The following is a 7,081-nucleotide window of genomic DNA, read 5'->3' on the forward strand; positions in this document are numbered from 1 at the left end:
AAATTATACAACGTTTGGTTACAACACTGTTTGAGGGCACCTCAACCCCTTGTTTGGGAAATCATCACTCGATAAACTTAGTATCGAATCACATATTTGAACATTTTACTTGTAGATTCAGAAAGCCAAACAAAGTACTGAACCATGACAGTTTAGGACACATCAGTGGTGCTAAAGGTCCTAACAAAGTACTAAACCATGACAGTTTAGGACACATCGGTGGTGCTAAAGGTCCAAACAAAGTAGTGAACCATGACAGTTTAGGACACATCAGTGGTGCTAAACGTCCAAACAAAGTACTGAACCATGACAGTTTAAGACGCATCAGTGGTGCTAAAGGTCCAAACAAAGTACTGAACCATGACATTCTAGGACACATCAGTGGTGCTAAACGTCCAAACAAAGTACTGAACCATGACATTTTAGGACACATCAGTGGTGCTAAAGGTCCAAACAAAGTACCGAACCATGACAGTTTAAGACACATCAGTGGTGCTAAAAGTCCAAACAAAGTACTGAACCATGATGGTTTAAGACCCATCAGTGGTGCTAAAGGTCCAAACAAAGTACTGAACCATGACAGTTTAGGACACATCAGTGGTGCTAAAGGTCCAAACAAAGTACTGAACCATGACAGTTTAAGACACATCAGTGGTGCTTAAGGTACAAACAAAGTACTGAACCATGACAGTTTAAGACACATCAGTGGTGCTAAAGGTCCAAACAAAGTACTGAACCATGACAGTTTAGGACACATCAGTGGTGCCAAAGGTCCAAACAAAGTACTGAACCATGACAGTTTAAGACACATCAGTGGCGCTAAAGGTCCACACAAAGTATTGAACCATGACAGTTTAGGACACATCAGTGGTGCTAAAGGTCCAAACAAAGTACTGAACCATGACAGTTTAAGACACATCAGTGGTGCTAAAGGTCCAAACAAGTAGTGAACCATGACAGTTTAGGACACATCAGTGGTGCCAAAGGTCCAAACAAAGTACTGAACCATGATAGTTTAAGACACATCAGTGGTGCTAAAGGTCCAAATAATGAATAATTCAATGACTAACGTGCTCTAAATATCTGTGGAGGTACGGCGCAGGGTCCATCAGGACATGTATCGCGTCGGGGGACGAGTGCTAGGTAATCCTAGTAGTTCGTGGTACTATGCGTGGAGAAAGCAGCCGCAAATCGGTCAGATGGTTCCAGTCAATAGTGGTCTTATAGAAGAAAAAGTTTTAAATTGTTCTGTTTTACAATTATGGCCTTTGAAACACGTGGAGTTATTGTAGGAGTAATTTTCAACAGTGTTATCGTACGATTGTCACTAAAATCCCGCGGACGAATTTTACGTTTGTTTCCGGCAATTGGTGTCAGGAACTCATGCGAAGGTAAGGCTGGCACCACACCCTCGACCACTGTATAAAACATTACCAGGCAAAGCATTCGACGTCGTTCTGTAAGTGGGGACAGGCCCGCGTCTCTTAACATTTTGGTCACACATCCTTCCTCTCGTGAACGGATGTCTCCAGAGATAAACCTTGCTGACCTCCTTTGCACTTGCTCGAGTGTGTTTATGTCCTGTTGTGCATAGGGGTCCCAGGCGGCTGACCCGTACTCAAAAATGGACATAACAAGCCAGAGGTAGGCTGTTCTGCGACATTCGGCTAGGCAACGTTCGATGTTTCTAATAATAAAACCGAGCGAGCAGTTCGCTTTCTTGACGGTTTTGTTGATGTTGGAGTTCCATGTCAGATTATCAGATATGGTGATGCCAAGATAAGGATTTTCGGACGTCTGTTGTGGGATGGTTTCACTTAGTTTGTAGAACTGATTTTTTTTTTGCTGTCTCTACGCAGAACGGTACACTTCTTAGCATTGAATGACATCCCCATGCTTCAGCCAATTCTTCCAATTTAACAAGATCTTCTTGTAATTTAGTGGTGTCCCCGAGGGATTTTATCTTCCGGTAAAGGAGGCAGTCGTCTGCAAATACACGCACTTGTGGACACTGAATCAGGGAGATTGATATGGCAGATAAATAGCAGGGGCCAAGGACATGCTGGTCCTGAAAAATCTAATTCAGACATACTACAAGAATTGGCATATTCCCTTGGATCTCATTTGGAGAATATTTTGCCAGGTGAGCGATTCAGGCCCTCTGGGCCTCTTGTTATATATACATTCCGGGGGCCTTTGTAGGTAGGGGACTCCCAATCACTTAGAAACCTGGGATATGTATACTTTCTTTTTNTTTTTTTTTTTTTTTTTTTTTTTTTTTTTTTTTTTATATATATGTGATTATCTCCCTTTACATGTCATACAATATGTGATTGTTATTTTTACATATGTTTGTCGCAATAATAGCTTTCAAGAGCTAATGTTCCTTGTTTACTTGTATGCGACGTTAAATAAAGTTTCTTGTATCATGTATCTTGTATAACGTCCGTTGACGTTGCTTTATCATGATAGAATATATGGTAGAATACAACGAAATGGGAAAAGTGAAAATCAAGCCATTTTTAACACAAATGTAGAAATTTCGGATGAAGGAAAGAAGTCTTATAATGCATGCAATTTTTCTCGTGTCCATAAAGGTAGGTCAGAAACCGAGAAATGTCCAGAAGGCTCAAGAGCCACAACAGGACCTTCCAAAAACACCACCGGCAGATTTCTGCTAGATCACACAGGTTCTTCTTCCGTCTTCTCTCTAGAACCATCACACTATGGAGAAAAATCCTCACATAGTAAGGGCATTGGCATCCTAACAGTTCTTTGGGAATACCTCGACTACATATTGCCTGAGCAGTCGCTCCAAGAATGACTGGACAACCTGGTGAGTCCGACCTCATATCGTTCGGTGTGCATCAATAGGGGCGAGGCAAAAACAACCTTGCCGAAATCTGCGTGACCGAGTCATGCGTCTACTCTTATCCTGCGCCGTCTGTTCGAACACTTGAGTGGGTGACGGGGTCTAAATTCCTCTGTGCTCTAAAACCGTGTTTGAGTCAGGACTTGGAAACTGTTTAGGTACTTCAGTCATATTGATGGTTGTGACGTGCTCTAGTATATATATCTTACAGCGTCATCGAAATCCAACGGGTTCCGCTCTCCTCTTTTCTGCACACATGGAATAAGGACGACAGAAAAAGGTCTCAGATAGCCATTGTTTGGTTCCAGACATAGAAAACTAACCGAGTTACTCTCACATCAAATCCTGTCAGTTATACCGTTTTGATATCAAATCGAGTTCCTCGTTGACAATATCTTTGTTGAGAAACGTGGCAAGATTTTCCATCAGACGTCCTCTAGGTACCGCATATACAGGGCCTTTTGCATCATTATGTGGAGAGGATCTGTACATTGAGAGCAAAACCCTTTGATTCCAAAAGCAGTTCGGCAGTTGCCTTGTTCCTCTTCCCTTTCTATGACATTGCAGATGTCGATTTGTTTCCTTCCATCTGTAGCCTGTTCCTCTATCATACATACACTTGATGTAAAATCTGTGCAATCCTTCAGGTGGCGAGCAGGTATCGTATCTGAACCAGGAGCCTTTGACTAGTCATATCAACCTCCTCTATGGATGGTGGAAGATTCTCACAGATTTAAATGTTGGAAGTGGTGTCCTCGATGGTAAAGACGGACTCATATAAGCTGTTTAGGATAGTGTCCTTTTGATTTCACCAAAACCTTTTCCGTTTCCTTGGTCACCCCATCGCAATCACGTTTTCCATGTATTGCCAGTATGCATTTTCTAGGCAAGTTCGGTCTTCTGACATTACATTTATAAACAATTTCCTGTTTCATGTAGAATGCCTGGATGTAGCAGACAATGCCAGACAACATGGTGTTCATAAAGACTCAGACCTCACTTCACATAGCGTCCATGTGTTGCTTACTGAGATGTTGACTTCCACTTTTATCAACAGGTCCACGTTGATGTTCTTGTCTGTCTTACCGTGCTGGAATATTATGAGGGCGGGCTCCTCGGACAAATTGGACGCGAGCTAGACTATAAGTACAGCATCGTGGTAAGCAATATCTGGCAGGGTCTAACAATTGCCAGAAAGAGTAAGTATACCCCTCGCAACGGAGTTGGAGGTGGGGTGGTAAACTGGTGTCAGGTTGTCCGTCTGTCTGTGGACACAATTTTGTCTACGGTGTTAAGCCGAATTTTATGAAACTTCACAGGTGTAATCAAAATACTCTATGGTCGTGCACCTGCGATCTATATTTCGTGGGATTTCACGAAAGTTAGCCAACACAATCTTGTCTGCACAACTCCACAGTTTTCAGCCAAATTTCACCAATGCAGTCAACACACTCTCTTTGCAGTACTCTTCCCACAAGCACTGTACCAATTACATGTAGTATGACACTTGGTACACAGCATCTTATATCCAGGGCAGTGGCGTAGCAAATCGTTTTGTGGAGTGTATACTTACAGAGGGTCGTACGAGGCACGTAGCGTCGGAGGAGGGGTGGGTATGGGCCCATAGCTGGATAACAATTCTACTAGGTCCTAAAAGCATTCTTCCATATTCTAGGAACTCATTGTAGTCTGATTATCAACAAGTAAGTCCCGACTTTTTCGATGAATAATATTAAAGTTTGTACTTAAATATAGACATATTATAACAACACTATTTTATCAGACCAAAATTTTCAAGAATTTCCTTTTAATTATTTCCTTTTTTTATTGATACGGACGGTCCATATTAATCCTAAAAAAAACAAGCATACATGTATGCTACGCCACTGCAGGGGATATCAATAAAGTACATGTATATGAATTGGTGTTACCTATACCAGGGAGTTATGCCCCTTTGTTTAATCATTTTGTTCGCACTACTAAGTACTGCACTAATTTAAATGGTACAGGTACCACTTGTTGCATAGAGAAGATGTGAATAAATTATATAAATTGGAGTTATTCCCCCTATTTATGGAACTGTACCCTTTTGTTTTATTAAAGATGTTCTCGGGGGATATAAGGCTACATTCGCGTATCCCGGTTGAAACGGTACGTGTGGCGCAGAAATTTTCCACGATAAACGAACACACTTGGACCGTTCTATAAGCAGAGCTAAAAATCCAGTTTCGGAGAATAAAAAACAATGTATCAAGAATAGTATGCCTTTCTCTCACGCGTCCACTAAATTACATAACGTATCTTAAAAACTACATGTGACTTGACATTGTTTTAAAAAGAAATAACGCAAATTGGCAATAGTCAGCATTTTAGTTTCGGTCAGGCACATCTGGACCCCTCAATCTAGACGTGCCAAATTTTCCTGAGGTCAGCCTCGGTCCAGATCTGTACCTGTCGTTTTCTTTACAGGTTCAACCGGTTCAACCGTTTCAACGGGTAACGTGAATGTACCCCCAGTCTGCCATTCTGGCGACAGCTGTTGTTATTGGTGAAGATAAAATCGAGTGAATTTAGTGATTCTAGTTGCCAAGGTAATATACCTGTATCGGTCAAGAAATACAATCCGCTAAAGTGATGACAAGGAGTGCGACAGACAAGACAACTGCTATACGCACCCAGGGATATAATGGACTAAGTGCTTTTTACTCACAAATGTTGTTACGAAAATGACATAGTACAGGGGTGTATAGAAGATATCAAGAGGTTGTGATGTGAACACATTTTTGAGTTCACTTAATCCAAGGTTAAGATTCTGTAGCCAGGCTCCTTAACATCAAAACACTTGGTAAGGGATCTTTTTATACATGTTGTAGACTTTTCCTGCTATTAGTAGAAATCGTGTATACAAATAATGTAATTATTGTGGTTTTTTTGTAGCATATAGGGAACAAACAAATTCGGTAATGTGTTAGGGTCTTAAAACGAGAATATCGGTAATGTGTTGTCTTAAAACAAGAATATCGGTAATGTGTTGTCTTAAAACGAGAGTATCGGTAATTTGTTGTCTTAAAACGAGAACATCGGTAATATGTGTCTTAAAACGAGAGTATCGGTAATGTGTTGTCTTAAAACGAGAACATCGGTAATGTGTTGTCTTTACACGAGAGTATCGGTAATGTGTTGTCTTAAAACGAGAATATCGGTAATGTGTTTTCTTAAAACGAGAACATCGGTAACGTGTTCTCTTAAAACGAGAGTATCGGTAATGTGTTGTCTTAAAACGAGAACATCGGTAATGTGTTGTCTTAAAACGAGAACATCGGTAATGTGTGTCTTAACACGAGAGTATCGGTAATATGTTGTCTTAAAACGAGAGTATCGGTAATGTGTTGTCTTAAAACGAGAACATCGGTAATGTGTTGTCTTTACACGAGAGTATCGGTAATGTGTTGTCTTAAAACGAGAATATCGGTAATGTGTTTTCTTAAAACGAGAACATCGGTAACGTGTTCTCTTAAAACGAGAGTATCGGTAATGTGTTGTCTTAAAACGAGAACATCGGTAATGTGTTGTCTTAAAACGAGAACATCGGTAATGTGTGTCTTAAAACGAGAGTATCGGTAATATGTTGTCTTAAAACGAGAATATCGGTAATGTGTTGTCTTAAAACGAGAACATCGGTAATGTGTTGTCTTTACACGAGAGTATCGGTAATGTGTTGTCTTAAAACGAGAATATCGGTAATGTGTTTTCTTAAAACGAGAACATCGGTAACGTGTTCTCTTAAAACGAGAGTATCGGTAATGTGTTGTCTTAAAACGAGAACATCGGTAATGTGTGTCTTAAAACAAGAGTATCGGTAATGTGTTTTCTTAAAACGAGAACATCGGTAATGTGTGGTCTTTACACGAGAGTATCCGTAATGTGTTGTCTTAAAATGAGAACATCGGTAATGTGTTGGCTTAAAACGAGAACATCGGTAATGTGTGGTCTTTACACGAGAGTATCGGTAATGTGTTGTCTTAAAACGAGAACATCAGTAATGTGTGTCTTAAAACGAGAGTATCGGTAATGTGTTGTCTTAAAACGAGAATATCGGTAATGTGTTGTCTTAAAACGAGAACATCGGTAATGTGTTGTCTTAAAACGAGAACATCGGTAATGTGTTGTCTTAAAACGAGAACATCGGTAATGTGTGTCTTAAAACGA

The sequence above is a fragment of the Mizuhopecten yessoensis genome, unplaced genomic scaffold (genome assembly GCF_002113885.1).
Source record: "Mizuhopecten yessoensis strain PY_sf001 unplaced genomic scaffold, ASM211388v2 scaffold1175, whole genome shotgun sequence".
NCBI classification, from domain to species: domain Eukaryota; kingdom Metazoa; phylum Mollusca; class Bivalvia; order Pectinida; family Pectinidae; genus Mizuhopecten; species Mizuhopecten yessoensis.